The following is an 8,295-nucleotide window of genomic DNA, read 5'->3' as shown; positions in this document are numbered from 1 at the left end:
TGTGATCTGTAGCCTATAGTTCGGCTTTACCTTCTAACTATCTTTGTCTTTTTAATCTGTTGTTGCTGCTGAGTCAGTTTGACATCCTGGATATATTCTTCAAACACAGACTGTAGACCCCTCTGTCTGCTTCTCGCTGGAATCACTCTTTCATTTTTCCAAACATATGATAATATTTTTTCAGGGAGTGCAGTTAGTTACAGTGTGGGCTCCATGCTTACTCCGACAGCTTGTCGGGCCTTCACAAAGGGGCGGGGCTTAGCAAAAGGTCAATTGTAGGATAAAGTGCTGGTTACTTATTGACTCTATAGCCCCTTTTACACTGCCTGTTCAAGGCAGGAATATCTGACGTTCCATCTTGCTGTTCTGTATAAAAGGTACAACCCTGAAATGTGGTGACAAAGTTGTCTCGCCTTAAAGCAGGCAGCGGAGGTAGTAACAGCACCAAATTGACATCTGTATAAAAAGGGACAGCCGGAAGGGCGGAATGAATGTGACATTTTGACAACTACAACTGGGTGATTTAAAAATCAGCTAATAGCAGTTAGCAGCTAACACAAAGAAGATGAACAGCAATCAAAAATGTCTGCAAATTTGGGAGACAATGCTCCTTACTCTCTGAGCAGAGGATGAGGTCACCTGCCATAAAACAGGGATGGTAAATGATTGTTATTGCCATGTTATGCCATTTTTATTGTTTAGAAAAAGCTGCACAAAGCATATGTTACATTTAACATTAGAGGTTGATGCTCCTTTACAGCCATGGTCACACCTCTTTTGCTTTTTGTGTGCTATTTAAATTCACACACTGGGGCAGCATAATGCCTGCCTTTTTTGGCTCTGTATAAAAAAGCAAAGCCGGCGTGATCAGGGTTTTTCGTTGCAGCCCTATCGCTGGATCTCTGTGTGAAAATGTTTGCTAATGAGCAAGGTACTCTCCAGCCTGCAAGAGCTGACACATCCACCGCAATGAGCGGTAAGTGGCAAATGGGATGTTGCACAATTTGCTTCCAGCGGGGCTTCTCGTTCACAATACATGCCTGTGGCCACTAAATTACAAGAAGTTGGCTGCCGTGTGAGCCAGCACTGTTCCGTCTCTGATTCCCAAGCTAAAAAGTGAGCCCCCTAATTTGAGGTAGGATGGTTAAGTCGGTAAAATCCATGAGCATGTGTGCATCTTTCCATGTGTCTTTTTTGCCCAGCCCTATGCCTCAGTTTTAATTACAGATAAAAGGGATGAGGGGTGCATCCGGCGAGGGAGAGAAATCACAGAATCAAGACAGGCTTAAGAGAACATCTGTTTTCTTTGCCAAAGTGTGACTGAGCTTGTGGGTTCATTTTTTTTCTGTGGAACCACATGACCTGAGCAGGTATGTAGCAATCAGAGGAGGATTATTCTGCATTCACGGTAAGACGGGAAGTAAACTTTCATCTCCTAACCCCCGCGGGACACTGAGCTTAGAATTCACCTGCAGCTACTTTAGTTTGCACATGCCAGCTGGGTTTTTTGGAATAGCAAATAGTCTCAGAAGTGGTAGTTTATTGTTCATTTCCAACCTGTGGAAATGCATGAGCAGTATAACTGACAACAAAGGCCTCGTACACAACACCACAAATGAGGTGGAAGACAGTGTGTGAAGTTATGAACTGTTGGGGGTGGCATGACAGAAAATCTCCCAAAGGTCTTTAAAACTGGTGATGTGGGAGGCGCACCAAATATGGCGCAGAGGAAAGTTCGATTAGAGTTCATCAACAGGCTCCAGACAGTGGCTGTCGGCCAGACTCAGCAGCTTGGCGATGTATGGCGTAACAACTGCCGATCCTCTGGGATCTCAATCCAGGGGCAGGTTGGATGATGTGCTCGGCCGCGCGTGGTTTCCACATATGCCAGGGTAAACTCGGAAACTGCTCTCCAATCCACAACATTAGGGCTCCAGATACTCAATATAGAGCGGGACAAAGAAGCCAGATGGAGAGCAGTTCATCTTTTTCACTCAGCTCTAAATTAAATGGGATCAGAGGGGGTATTTTTTGCTGGAGTGAGGAACAGTTAAATCTAATGCACCTAACCACAAGTTAGATGCTTAAAGAAACTTATTCTCCATCTGCCGCGCTGAATAAATCAAATGTTATGAAGTGGTTTATCATTTATATTTTTGTCTTTTACTGTTGCCTCTTCTCCTTTGATCCATTTTTCATTCCCTCCTAACCTGCTCTCTTTATGTCTTTGTATCAAATGTCATTCCTAAATCGTGTTTCTTTATGCTACATTAGCTCACGGTCTCATAAAAGAAAATCAAATCTGAGCGAGAGTGATACCAGCGTGCTACATTACTTGAGCACAAATATATTTAGCCCCATAAAGGCAATAAAACTGACAAAATGGGAGTAAGTAAATTAAAACCCCGAAAATGAATGAAGACAAGGAATGGAGATACTGTAATGATGAAGAATTAAGATTCTTTGTGCGATGCCAAGCTCCCTCTATTTTTGGTGTTTCGTTATCTCACTCATTTAATTCACACTTTTTTTGTCTGCTGGCTTCTCTCTCTTTCCAATTGGCCTCTCTTATCAACTTTCCTCCCCTCCATCTCCTCTCATCTCCGTCTTTTCTCTGAGGGATTTTATCATCCACTCCTCTCCCTAACTCTTCTTTTTCCTTTTACACCTCCTCACTCCCATAATGCCCAGACTTTTTGAAGGGCTTAGCGAGCAGCACAGTGAACAGTAAACATTTTACAGCATTTTTGGGAACCATAAAGAGGAGTCGTTTCACCTCAGTCCTAAAATCTTTTTTTAATAATGTCAGTGACTCACTGCAAAAGAAGTACACCTCCTCCTTAGTGGGGATATTTACAAAGTTGCCTTGCTCGCCACTGCTGCTGCTGTTGCATGTCGAGCTGAATGAGGTGTGTGGGTTGCTGCAGGTTTGCAGAGTGGGAACACTTGATTGCATTTAAGGTTGAAATGTTGAGGGTTTGTCAAGTGTGTGTGTTTGTGTGCCTCTGTGTATTCATGTGTGTACACATGCATTCATGCATCTGTACTTCACTCTATTAGCTGCTAACATATCATTATTGTTTTCCCCCTGTAATTAAAGCATACTATTATTAATGTCTCAATTTTAGTTAGTAATGCTGCTGCTCTCTTTGCATATCATTCAATATTAATTGAAAAATAGTTTGCAAAATGCAGGCCCTTAATTAACACCCCAGACTTTCTGTAAACCTCAAAACTTCAGACCATTATTTTCTACTTATCCATAACCATATGCAAAATGTCTGTCCAAATTTATAATCTATATTGGATGTATTATATGGACTGGACACCGACCAAGATGGCACCCGTTTATTTTAATGACAATTTCTCGCCATGTGCATAAGCCAAAAAATATTTCCAGCTTCTGGGCTTGTACATGCACAACAAACTACTTTCTAGGTTCTCTGAAAGATTTGCAAATATAAAACCTTCATGGATTTAAATTTACAATAAAAGCAGAACATTTATAAAAAGATAAAAATGAGAAGTCCTGAAAGGGTCACTGGTGAAGGATCTCAAGTCATCCAGGTCATGGTAATCTTAAGTGCTACATCGTAGGCGACTGGACTTGCTTCAGTTTCTTGAAGATGTTTCACCTCTCATCCAAGAGGCTTCTTCAGTTCTAACGGACTGGTGCGGAGTCACAGGCTTTAAACTGTGTGGGTGGGAACGCGTACAGAGTCGTTGAGATCACATGTGAGCTCTGAGTTTCAGAGTCGTCAGTTCACTCTAATATCAAAAATACACATTTTCATTTTTCCTGTAGTGCTATTTATCAGTCTAGATTGTTTTGGTGTGAGTTGCAGAGTGTTGGAGATATCAGCGTAGAGATGTCTGCCTTCTCTTGAATATAATGAAACTAGATGGCACTCAGCTTGTGGTGCTCAAAGCGTAAAAAAATGCATTTAAAAAAACTGAACAGCAATGTTGCTTTCCAGCAATCATGGCATGGTCACTCAAGATAATCCACAGACCTTGTTGTGAGGTAAAAATTAATGGCGTCCTCCTCAGCTGGGCTGTAACGTTACCTAGCTCAGTGGTGCTAGGTGAGCTAGCAGTAGATGCATGCTTCCCTCTGCACGGTGACACAGTTAGCGGGTGTAGTTCAATAAAGAGAAAATAGTTCTTACATGAAACTGCTCACAAACGATCTGTGGCTTATCTTGAGTACAAGGTCATGATTTCTGTAAAAGGACATTAGGCGTTTTCGGTCCAAACTGTTCTAGGGACCCCCCACGCTCCCCAAGAATTAAGTACCTGTAAGGGTGTTTTTGTGTTTGCACTCACAGCACAGATAGGAACGCTGATGTGACGTACAGTAAGCCATCCAGCAGTTGGCATAGCAATGTCGCTTACTCTTTGTCAAGTCAAAACTGTGTTGTATTTTCACCATCGCATATAAGCTCTGTGAAGCCTGGACTTCACAGTTGGTCCATTTGTTTGTGTTTTGTGTATCATTTACAAGGAAAAATTAATTTTTATAACTAAGTTCTGGTACAAAGACCACGCCTCAATCTCATCCATTTCCACAAAAAAGTATTTAAGCACACCTTTTCTGTTTCCCTCCTCTTTGACTCCATTCTCACATCCCTCCCCCCCAAAACCCCTTCTCTTTGTTTATCTTTATGCTGTTATTTCTCCCTTTTCTCTTTCTCTCCACAGAATACAGGAATCACCAGCAGCTCTATCTAGGGTAGAGCAGGCAAAGAGTCCCTTACTCTGTCTCAACTTCCCTGGCTCCCTTGCGCCCTCCCTTAAAGGCCCGAACATACTCAGGCAGAACGTACGCGGACTCAAAGTGGACGTCCGCAAGCCCTGTGTGCGCAAAGCTCAGATTTTACGACCGCGCGGACTCCGCTCTGCGCACCAGTGACTGCTCGGCATGTATTTTTCACATCGCGGGGATTTTTCACGGACATTTTTACAGGAAACTACAACACGGAAGTGTGCTCGACTATGAAAGCCTGAATGACTGCAGACATTCCTCGCGGAGTCCGCTCCGCTTATAGTACGCCCGAGTATGTTCGGGCCTTAAGCCGACACCAGACCCCCATCAGATTCCACCCTCCACCTGTCTGCAATTCTAATTTCTCCCATTATTCCCCCCACCTTACTTCCTTTCCTGTCCCTACATCCCCCTCTCCCTCCATCTCGCAACCTCATCTCCATCATCCATTATACATAATGAACTACTTGCAATATATAACTCTATTGGCGTGGTCTTTGTTAGTGAAGGTGTTTTTAAAAAGGCCTGTACTGCAATGGCTGTGTTTGACTAATCACTATACACTTAAGCCCCATTTCAACCGAACACTTTCGGTGTGGTACCTTTGGAACCAAAAGTAATAGGGCTGACCTTCGAATCCATTTATGGACATTCGAAGCTTCGGAGCTCAGAACGAATTTAATTAGAAGCATTCGACGATGGGGGGGTGGTCTTCCAACACTAGAATTAAGATAAAAATATTCACAAACGAAAAAACACTAATGGTCGGTGATAAGTAGTGTTTAACTTGTGACTGAACACTAATTTAAAATCCTCGGCGCACAGTGCAGCATAATCAAACAGATGCGCAACTCAGAGCATCAGAAGTGTCTCTGACACCAGACTCAGAGCAGACGGGTGGAACTGGAAAATGCATATTAGGCCTGCTACTTACTACTTACGTTTTTCAAGTGATTTCCCAAATTTGTTGTTGAGTTGTGATATGCTAATTGCTTTTGGCAAATCTGGCACTCTGCTTTCTGGGGGTTGTCGGGGCATATTTTAAAGTGCAACCACACATCTGATGACCTCTTGGACATGTCTGCGTTTAAGGCCTCCCCCAAAAAAATGAGAAAAAAAAGCGCAGAAGCTTCTAATTTTTTTTTTCACAATCGAATCCCATGCCATCGAGCGAAGCTTCGAATTTTTTGGGTCAGCCCTAAAAAGTAACCCTTCAGACATGGTACCTAGACCTTTTACTAATATATTATGTAACACTCTCCACTGTATGAACAGTGGTTACATGAGCCTCAAAACCAGCTACAGCTCAGCCCTGAGCAGAGTGACCATCCTCTATTGACAAATCAGACTGTAGTGTTCACAGCTCCACCTTTTAGTACCACATCTGTGTGCTAGATACCCCAACAGAGGGGGGACTAAAAATGGGGGGGGGGGGGTAAGGAACGGTTCCATTGATACCATCCACAACTTTTCACAGTGGAAACAGAAAAAAGCGTACCAAACTGAACTGTACCGTACTGCTCAACGGAAACAGGGCTTTACTCATGGTTCCTCTTGTGCTAGGAGAGTACCTACTCTGAAAAAAGACCCAGAAAGACCCTCAAAACAGCAGTCTAAGAACTATGATTGTTCCTTGTTCCTGCAGTACGGACACAACAAAAAGGGAGGTTCTTAGAACTATGAAAAAGTTCTGCTGGTCTCAAAACGCCTGATGCTGTTCAGTTTTTCAAATGTATTTTTTTGGCACTTTGAGCACCACAAGCCGAGTGCTATCTAGTTCGATTATATTCAAGAGAAGCCAGACATCTCTGCGGCTGATACCTCAAACACTCTGCAGCTCACATCTAAACAATCTAGATGGATTAATAGCACTACAGGTAAGGGGTGTAATATGTATTTTTGATTTGGAGGTGAACTGTGCCTTTATACAGCTAAGTTTATGGCTGTGCACATGATGTTTCTGACAGTTGGTCAGAGCAGGTGCTGGTGCACCTTGCACCTGAGCTTTGCCTATACTGCAAGCCACATCTAAGCCTATAGCTGATTGTGGGTCAAGTCTGCTCTTATATTAATGACCTGTGTCAAGTCCTGGATTGATTTATGAATAATTGCACGTAACACAAACTGTATAAAAACATACCCCAACCCCAATTACCATTTTATGTTTGGTATAATTGGTTGCAGTCTTCTTGCACAGCAGCCTATAACACTAAATCAAATAAATTCTAATTTATATCGGTGGGAGTTTTTCTGAAGTTTGTTTTTCATACAGAAAGGACAGATATAAGGAAACACACTTTATGTAAATCATGTAAATTTGTTGCCCTGACTGACAACTCCCCCCCAGGAGAGGCAACCAAGTTAATTTGAGTTTTAAAGGTCAGAAGCAGATGCTGTAACGAATTACTACTGTCAGCGAGTAATGAAATCAGTGAAGAATAATGATTAACAGATTTTGTTTTAATTAATGAGACCACCAATACTGATTATGACTCCACAAGAGCAGTCCGCACATCACACTGTGAAACACGAATGCCAAATTCCACAAGTGAATGCTAATATTTGGAGAGTCCCACTGTACGTATAGATACACCCCCTTACACAAACAAGACGGGTGCACTGTACGGTGCATTATATCATCATAAAGTACTTCTCCCCAGGCAACTGACCCTCAGCGTCTGTTTGTAGTTTTCTTCATCAACACTAATGAAACATCTGTCTGCTGGTTCTCCAACAGAGGCGGCGCAGTTAATTGCAAATAGATTACCCTACTAATTATGTCACTTTTCAACGTCCATGTTTGTTTTTGAGAGCTTTTGAGTGAAAAAACAAAGCAGTCTGTGTGTGCGTGTCTGCCTCGAGTCCTCCTCCATCCACAACTATGTAAACAATCTTTAGAAAATGTGCTTTTGAGAAAGTACTTATCCACTTATAAAAGTGGTTGTGCTGGTGTTTGTATTTGCAGTTCATGTTCATCTGTGCATTAGTGAGTGTGCTCTCAGTGTCAGCTTGCATCCCCGCCCCTGTCAACACTGCTTGTCTGTCTGCATTCTTAACTAGCAACCTTGGTCGAGAAATAACAACCTCAGGAAGCTTTTTGTGACCCCTGTCTTTTTTACTATTCTTCTGATAAGTAATCCTGTCCTCCCTGTGGCGTTTCAATTCTCACAAGCTCTAGCACACGTCCCTAGTTCAGAGGGCAACACTTTGCACCAATTGCTAGAGTAGCCATTAAGATCAGTCTCATTCTTATTTTCCTTCTTTTCTTCCGTGTTTTAAGTGTCTGTGTGTTTGTTGAGGGACTGCGATCACCCCCACGGAGCCCAGGGCAACGGTCTTGGCAAGTCATACAGAACTGCACACTGCATTCAGCGCCTTCACCTTTCACTCCTTCTTCAGCATCAACAGAAGAGGAAGAAAAGGAAGCACACATAAAAAAGGTGGTTTTGAAATACCTCGGTCTTTCATGTGTAAAAGGCGATGGACAACTCGCACAACATAGCGGCGTTAAAGGAAGTAATAGAGAACAC

The sequence above is a fragment of the Epinephelus moara genome, chromosome 23 (genome assembly GCF_006386435.1).
Source record: "Epinephelus moara isolate mb chromosome 23, YSFRI_EMoa_1.0, whole genome shotgun sequence".
Taxonomy (NCBI): Eukaryota; Metazoa; Chordata; class Actinopteri; order Perciformes; family Serranidae; genus Epinephelus; species Epinephelus moara.
Note: the sequence above shows the minus strand (reverse complement) of the source record.